The sequence below is a fragment of the Vicia villosa genome, linkage group LG5, assembly GCF_029867415.1.
Source record: "Vicia villosa cultivar HV-30 ecotype Madison, WI linkage group LG5, Vvil1.0, whole genome shotgun sequence".
Classification (NCBI taxonomy): Eukaryota; Viridiplantae; Streptophyta; class Magnoliopsida; order Fabales; family Fabaceae; genus Vicia; species Vicia villosa.
The window spans coordinates 88422465-88431085 of NC_081184.1; the positions used below are offsets into that span (position 1 = coordinate 88422465).

Below are 8621 nucleotides of genomic sequence, written 5' to 3' on the forward strand. Positions count from 1 at the left end.
TTGTGATTTTATGATTTTATAGAAATTAAATGAATTAAACAACCTAATTACTAAAATTAAATTAATTAAACAAAAAGGTGAAAGAAAAAATAAATAGTCTAAACCCTAATCCTAGTTCTACTTAGTTATGGGTTGATTTTAATTATGTGGTTAAATAAAGAAAATTGTAGAGAAAGAAGAAAGAAAAAAATTGACAAAAAAAAGGGTAAACCTGGGGGTCGAACCCGAGTTGGGAAGGTGATTGGCGCTTGTATGCCACCAGTTGTGCCATCGTGCTTTTGGTGTTAGTGGATGGATCGTCGGCGGTTAAGGCGTGAAAGAGTGATGCGGATCCGGTTGATTTGGTGGTTCTGACTGAGTTCCACTTCTCTTTTGTTTTCCTCTTCTACGTCTTTGGTAGATTATTTTCCATGTGATTTCATATTCTTCCCCATATGTATTTCTCTCTTCTCCATTCACACAAACAAAATCAAATCAAAAGAAAACAACACTTTTAGAATAATAATCATGGCCATCAATTAAACCAATAAAAAGCTAACAAAAATAAAAAATAAACAACACCACCTGAGGGCTTCGATGGCGGTTTGTGGAGGAAAGATGCGCGTTGAACCACTCGGTTCTACGGTGAGAGAAAGATGTAAGTTCTTGAGTTTCTTTTTCAAAGTGTTCTTGATGTTCTTCAACAAGCTATGAAGTTGTTATGGTATTCATGAGAGAGTGAAGTTTGATCTTAGAGAGAAGGAGGAGAAAATAATTTTTGTGTTTGTGAGAAGAGAGAGAGTGAGAATAAGGGTTAGAAAGTTGTTGTGAATGCCTAATGTGTAAAAATCTACTATCTACCCAATACTAAGAAATTGTCCAAACTGGCCATTTTGCCCTTTCCTTATAATTTCTTTACCCATACAAAAGGTTAATCATGTAATTAACAAAATAAAAAATAGAACACGCCAAATGTTATGTTCTCATTGGTCCGTTTGCATAAACCTTTTCCCTCCAACCAATCATACTAAATGCTTTTGCAACTATCCTATTCTATCATTGTACTTCATTTTCGTCCCCTCTCTCTCTCTCTTCATCTCCATACAACCTCTCTTCCCTTCTCATCTCTCTTTCCCTTCTCTAAACCCTAGCTCGCCGCAATCCCTTTCTCCACCACATCACCACCCCCGATTGTAACACAAATCGCATATCCGTTCTCCCCTCTCACGACCTTCCTAATAAACAAAATAGACTTTTGTTTTGACGAACCTTGCCGTCGACCACCCCCTTTCATTCTCCGACCGTCATAGCTCGAAACGGAAAAAGAAAATATTTTCCTTCTCTTCTCTGAATGCTCTCTTTAAAGAACCAAACATATTTTATTTCGGAGCAATTTTATGTTTTTTTCGGCAGTTATCTTTTTCATTTGATGTATTTTTCAGATTCTGATTGTGTGATGTGTCTCCTAATGGTTTGTGTATAATTTCACACAGGTATGCAGTTCGATACACTAAATAGGTAAGAAGAACAATTAGGTGTGATTTATTGTTTATTGTTGTTTTAGACCAGGTCTTGTTTTATTTTGAATGTGTGTTTTCTATTGTTTCTCCCTACTTTAAATGCTATTGTTTCTGTTTAATCAAGTCTGAAAAATGTTTTATGCTTCATTTTTCAAATATCCTTATGATAAAGCTGCTACTGTAGCAATTTCTACCATCAAAGAGTTCTCAAAATGACTTCAAAGAGGTATGTTAATGATTTTGGTTCAGTTGATTGAATTTGGTTCAGTGGCCTGAGTTTGATTGACCTTTCCATTTTTCTCATCTACTTATGCTAAAATTTTAAACTAACTTATGCTAACTGCTTAAACTGACTTAACCATGTTTTCTGCTTATTGACTTAACCCCATTTTCTATTAAATGACTAAAGTGACTTATTAGTAGTAATGCCAAAACCAACCACACCATACTTTTTTTATTTTGAATATAATTGTTTCACAACATGACTATACGTGTTATTGTATACATCATACTTCATACAGTACAAGACCATCAAAAACCATTACAAGTATCACTGCTCAAGTTTTATGTAGTTCAATATTGTATGGATTGTCTTGCTTATTCAATTTTGTTATGCATGATCACAGAGCAAGAACAACTCATTAGGGAGTGGAGTCATGCAAACAAACTCTCACAAAGCCACATTTTTCTTTTGAAGGTAAGAACAAGATATGTATTGTCTAAATTGCTTCTTGTGTTAGTTGGAACTTACTATTTCTTTCGATTCCTACTTCCAGGCTTTTAGTTCATATGTTTATTTTGTTGATTTTTCTTTTATCATTGTGGCTGCATCCTGTCTGGGTGTTTTTCTTCCAATTCCTACCTATTTTTCTATGTTGTCAATAATTCTTTCTCTTAACTATTTTCTTTACTTTGTGTTTCTCATATTCTTAGTTTTACTTAAATGCAGTATATGTTGAGTAACTTAAAAGCTACATCTGAAGCTGCAAGTAAGCCATAACGGGGAAGCACATGCCCAATATATGCGGGTTCATCTTGCCGGCAAAAATGCATTGCCACAATACAATGAACATGCACGGGAACATAGATTAAAGTTGTTAATTGGAGAAAGTTTTTGGCATGTATACCTTCAATTCCTTGATGCTCTTTAATTTCTAAGTTGGGACTGGCATTGAGTAAATTATAACAGCTTCTTTGAATTTTTACTTACCAGGTACGAACACATTTTGCCAGGCCTAATTGGAATAAGGTTTTCTCTAAAATGTGTTCCAAGCACTATAATGGACGAATAGGTTAGTCTCCATCGAGCATATGTTGGCACTTCATACATGGTAGTATCATATATACCATTTTCTGTCTTTCTTGTGCTAACATTATAACAGTCTTAATTCATATCAGGGGTATTTTATTGTGGCACCAGTTTTGGCCAAAGAACTTAATAAGCTATGCTTCGAGTTCAATGAAAATGGTCCAACAAAATTTGAGTTTCACAAGGAGTATTTCTAACTAATTTGGATGGAGCAAAAACTGCTGACCTTATTATATGACTATGTTCAATAACCTAAAACTTTTTTTATAAAATGTGAAGCATCATACATACAAAACATCCAAATTACCTGGCATTTTCCATGCATGTGGCTGCAAAGAAGAAGAGATAACTGCAGCTTATGTACCCTCCATTATACGTTACAAATATTGGATACATTGATCTAATTGGATTCCTGAGCGGTTACCTGAGCAAACTCTAAATTTTATTAATTCTCATGTATTTTATGTTTTCCTCTATTTTAGATTGGTTTGATTTCCATATTATGTTGCTGTGATGAAAACTCAGTTTATAGATGGCATTCTTTTAGTTATTTCAATATGTTACAAAATAAATAGTTTTTTTTTACTTATATCATTCTTTTTGTTAGGTCGCTTGCAAACAATTTATTGAGTGGAAATGTTCCGTCCAGCATTTGGCAAAACAATATTTCAAATCTTGGTAAAAGATTGCTACTTTAAGATCTCTATAGCGTTTCTCTTCTAGCTAGGTGTATATTTTTTAGTGCGTATGAGTAATGCTTGGTTGTTTCTATTGAGCAATATGCCGTAGCATAAGGGCAGCCGTAACATTGATGTTCATGCATCTTAAAAGCAATTTGTCAAGGATGAGTACTTCAGGTTTGTCGACATGTTCTGATAGTGCAGTTGAAGCAACACTAACCCCAATTTTGATTCCCGGGAGCAGTGGGGATGCATTAGACGTGACTTTTAGTCAGATGGTTTGTGGTTGCGTCATTGCCAAAGAGATCAATTACGGCGTCAGAAAGAAGAAGAGATGGTAAGCTGATTGTATGAATTTGAATTGAGTTTTATGAGACTCACTTGTGCCTTGATTTGTTAGTTAGATTTAATAGAGATAAAATCTACTTTTTTTACAACTAAAAATTGATTTTGATAGAGACAAAATGGGCAGAAGAATGGGAGAAGAGAGAGATTCAAAACTCTTGAATTCTTCGAAGGAACCAAATTGGTCCCTGTGATTCTGTTTGTGTTATTTCTGCTTTGTACCGAAAAATATCAAAAATTGTATATCCTTAGCTTTGCAGCCTAATTTTGATTATCCATGGTCGTAATCCTTTTTGCAGTCAGTGTTTTAAGCTCTTTGAATGGCTGCTAACTGTAAATTTCTGCCCCAATTAATAGGGTCTCCAATGTTGTATTGCCAATGCTATTGCAATCTCTAATGTTGTATTGCCAATGCTACTACCATCAATTCTATCTCGAATGCAGATTTGGTTAAATTGTGATCGCTTAAAGCCTTACTGTAAAAAGCAATAGGCCAGTCTTGCTGCAAAAGAACGACACCCGACCCATTACCCGGAGCATCACTTTCGATTACAAACTCTCGAGTAAAATCAGGAAGAGCTAGCGCCGGGGCTGTTGTCACCTCCTTCATAAGAATCTCAGAGACTTCTTTCTCCTTAAACTTTACAGGGTGGACACATTGGCTTCTGAGAAGGGTATGAAGTTGCTGGAATCTGGAAGTTAATGCTGCATTTGTTATCGTTTTTGAAAAATTAATAATGTTTTTGCTATTGCCAGTGCAATTTTATTAGTTGAATAAATACTTTGTTGTGACATAAGTCAAAATTTATAATTAATCATGTTTATGGCAAATCAAATTGTAAAAAAGTTTGAAAGGTATTTGACACAAGAACTCTAATATTGACAATGACAAAAAACATATACTAATGAACATGGGAAACTCTTCATGCTGCGATGAACTTTCGTTTATGCTCCCAGGCTTTAGAATCTCTCCTAATATATCAAGTTTTAGTTTATGAATGATCAACAGATTTTGTTTTTATCTTATTTAGATTCATAAATTCCATAGGTGACTTTGACATGATTTTCTATTTTACTTTATCTGATTGAGGTCTTAAAACTAAATAAGACCACATCTTAGAAAGTTTCTTTAACATTTCATATATTCATATTTTTTTTCTATAATCTTATACAGTAAAGGAGTTTCTTCTTTAATACTGTAAAATAAGTTAAGCAAGTTATCAAATGTATCCTAAAATAAGGTGAAAATATTACAATTCAAATTACATGGATATTGGAAAAATAACTTTGATGGCAATTCAACAAAGTATATACATTAGCAGAATGATAAGCATTAGCAGAATGATAAGCAGAATGATATATTTTTTAATTTTAATAACATTAAAAATGTATTTATCTCACGGGTCACTAACAAGACAATATTTATTTTAGTTTAATCAATTATTATTTTAATTTAAAAGATAAAATCTTTATTTTTAAACATTAATTTTTTCTCTATCACATAATTATATTCTTTTCTTGATTCTTTAGTATAATTAAATCTATATCATTACTGTTCATTTTAAAAAAATAAATCATTTCAAATTTTACATTTATATTTAAAATTTTACATTTATATTTGATATTATCTAAGTATTATGACATTAAGACTCATTCTTTTGAAGATTCTAAATTACTATTTTTTAATTATTTACATAATATCATAATTAAATTACCCGTGCGGGAGCACGGGTCTCTTACTAGTTAGTGATATTTATAGTGTAACTTAGGTCAACAAATATGGAATAAAAAAATCAAATATTAAATATTCATAAAAAGCTTAAATCAAAAATAATTTGATTGTGATCTTTTAAATGATTAACTAATATTTTCTTAAAAAGATCTTTACTTGTTACCCAAGTTGTGAAAGTGTTAGAAATAGAACAAAAAAAAATTAAAAACTTCCTTTTTTGGATTTTTTGAATATTTTATGATTTTTGGTGATTTTTTGACTAAAAAATGCATAAAAGTGAAAATTGACTATTTTAAAAAATGCCTATTTAATTAGTACGAAAATTAAATTAAAAAATAAAAAAAATGCAATTTTTATGATTTTTGAATAATGGAAATAAAGTTAGAATTAAAATTAGAAAACAAATATAAAAGGAGAAATGTTAGAAGTGAGATTCGAGCCCGGGACTTCTCGCTCATGTACCTTTTAACCTCAAATCTTTACCAATTGTGCTACGTCACTTATTCGAAATAAAATGACGTTTGCAAATGTATGAGGGCAAATTTTGGGGTATGACACAACTATAATAGCGTCCTTTCAGAACTTGCACTCAAAGTTCTTAACAGCATCATAATCCAATAATTACTCTGGGCCAACAATTACTCCGACAATTCTCCTCTCATTCGGTCTTGTCAAAGAGACACCAATGCTCAACATATTACACGATCCACATTACACTCCCTTAGCATCATACGAAGGTTAAGTACTTTCCAACTCAAAGATTACTACTATATTACTCCATTACATTTCATCTCGTTCCAATTGAAATCTCAATAATGTCGTTCCACATTTGTTTGATGATGGAACCTCTCCAAATTCTTCTTTTACTCATGCCGCCACTTTGGCTTTACAACCACGATTCTAATTCTTCTTAAAGAATCTTCCCTTAAAAGGACATCCTCACTCTAATCATCGTTAATCGGCACCAACTGCACCTCTATCCGCTTCTCCAATACTTTCACATATTATTCAATACTGAACATCTTATTTCTCTCAACTCATTCGCCAATAACACATTACACTTGACCTTGTCTCGACGACTATGATAACAACCATCCGATACTCGGAACACAAGATACAGATTTCCAACATTATCCAAAAATGCAAACACTGACGTCATCCATCAGTACTCCTCGCACTTCTGACTCTAGTTCGCGATTCCAAATATTCCAACAGCTTCAACAAATTTTACATTTCCTCTCAAGGATCCCACGACAAGATGCACAAAAATCCGTCACTCTACCACTGTTCCAACATCGACATCTCACACCAGGGCTACTTAAAATGACAACTTCACAGTCCAGTATTAGCGCTGATACATCGCAACTTTTTAAATTCCATCTTCTAAAATCATCCTCTTTACTTGAAAATCACTTTCAGACACGTAACCATCAACAGTGCCTGATCATTTCCCTCAAGGCACTCCAACTTGATTAATAAACAAAATCTCTGATCCATGTCACCTTTGGATTCGGAAAACAACAAAGCTCCAACAATACTTGCACAATCTCCATCAGCACACACTGAACCAACACCTTACAACTGGAACACATCCGAGAAGCAAAGCTTCTCCCCCACTTATCTTAAACTACCTCCTGCATACAATCAATTAGAAAAGCAACAAGTACCGATAGTGTTTCGCATGCATGTCACGTACTAAGAAACAACATATGGACATTATTCAACTGTCACACTACTTTACTGACTCGACAACTTGGTTGGACGCACTGACCTGCTCTGATACCACTATTGTAACACATCATTTCTATCCCGCAAATATTATTAAATCAGAGTTACAAAATTTCAACATACAAATGAGATGCTACACTTACTACTTAAGAACAACTTCATTTAATTGCATGTAATACAGATAGATAACACATTAAGACTTAGATGAACAATTAACTACTACTTTATGTGTTTAAAATAAAACAACTTTTAATTTACCACGCAGCGGATTCATAAACTTCAACTTAATGACTCATCATCTTTGTCCAACATAAACGACTTTAAAGCAACAACGTATTTAACAAAATTCAACTTAAAATTCAGAAACTATTATAATAACAACTATAAAAACCACGACAACGATCAACGATCATAACAACCACGACAACGGTCATAATAACAAGTCGACAACGACATTTATAATAATACACCGACGACAATTCAAATATAACGACAAGTCAACAACAATAATTATAACCACAAGTCAACAACCACGTACATCCACTTTATACAATCTATCGTCTCTATCGGAATATTCGCAAACACTCTGTATAATTATTCGAGCAGTTCGACTATATTCCGCTAATTAATTTCCTACTACAATTATTAATATTTTCTGCTCTGCAATTATTATTTTCTGCTATGTACTGCTACACCTGTTAGTAACAATCCCATAATTTTCTGTAATCCACTTAGTGATTCTCCTGCTAATTTTTTGTTATTGTTTTACTATTACTAGCCTTTTGTTATTTTTTCAACAATAATACTACCAGTCTCTAATATTTTTATATATATTCCTGCTACTGTTCATTTCACTATCGGCTATTAGTTTCTCTGCTACTTCGTTATCTGCTGCTAATTAGCATGTATCAACTCTTCTATTTCAATGTTTCCACTATCACCAATTTAGTTAAATAATATTATTTCCAATAACTAATATGTGTTTTCCATTTATTTACTAAGTGCCTCTGGAATTAATTAAATTAAAAGGGTTCTACCAACATACATGTGCATGATACTACATCTAAGATTCATAAAATTTGGTGGCCCCCGCTCCCTATATTGGGAGGACCTCCCCTCCTCTTCATGGCTATGGGGTTGACCACCCCCTCCTCTTTCTCATGGGGGTGGGCGCCCCTTATTCATTTTTTTTCTTTCATTTCTTCTACCCACAGACTTCACGATATCCTGTTTTTCCTCTCTCGATCAAACATACCAGGTTAAAGTATCACAACAACATAAAATTATACCCCATCAATATAGAACAAATTTTCACAACAGATAAATCA

The 8621-nt window shown here is 33.2% G+C and overlaps 1 long non-coding RNA gene across 6 annotated transcripts; it reads left to right on the forward strand.

Moving 5' to 3' along the window:
• The first annotated feature begins 1045 nt into the window (after window positions 1–1045).
• On the forward strand, window positions 1046–4883 carry LOC131606826 (uncharacterized). Of its 6 annotated transcripts, XR_009285067.1 has the most exons (6): window positions 1046–1497; window positions 1672–2196; window positions 2449–2620; window positions 2713–3264; window positions 3416–3825; window positions 3946–4883. It is a non-coding gene; the product is annotated as an uncharacterized LOC131606826 (long non-coding RNA). The 6 variants fall into 6 exon arrangements; XR_009285063.1 differs by having other exon boundaries at window positions 1046–2196; XR_009285066.1 differs by having other exon boundaries at window positions 1046–2196; window positions 4133–4882.
• Window positions 4884–8621: the final 3738 nt, after the last annotated feature.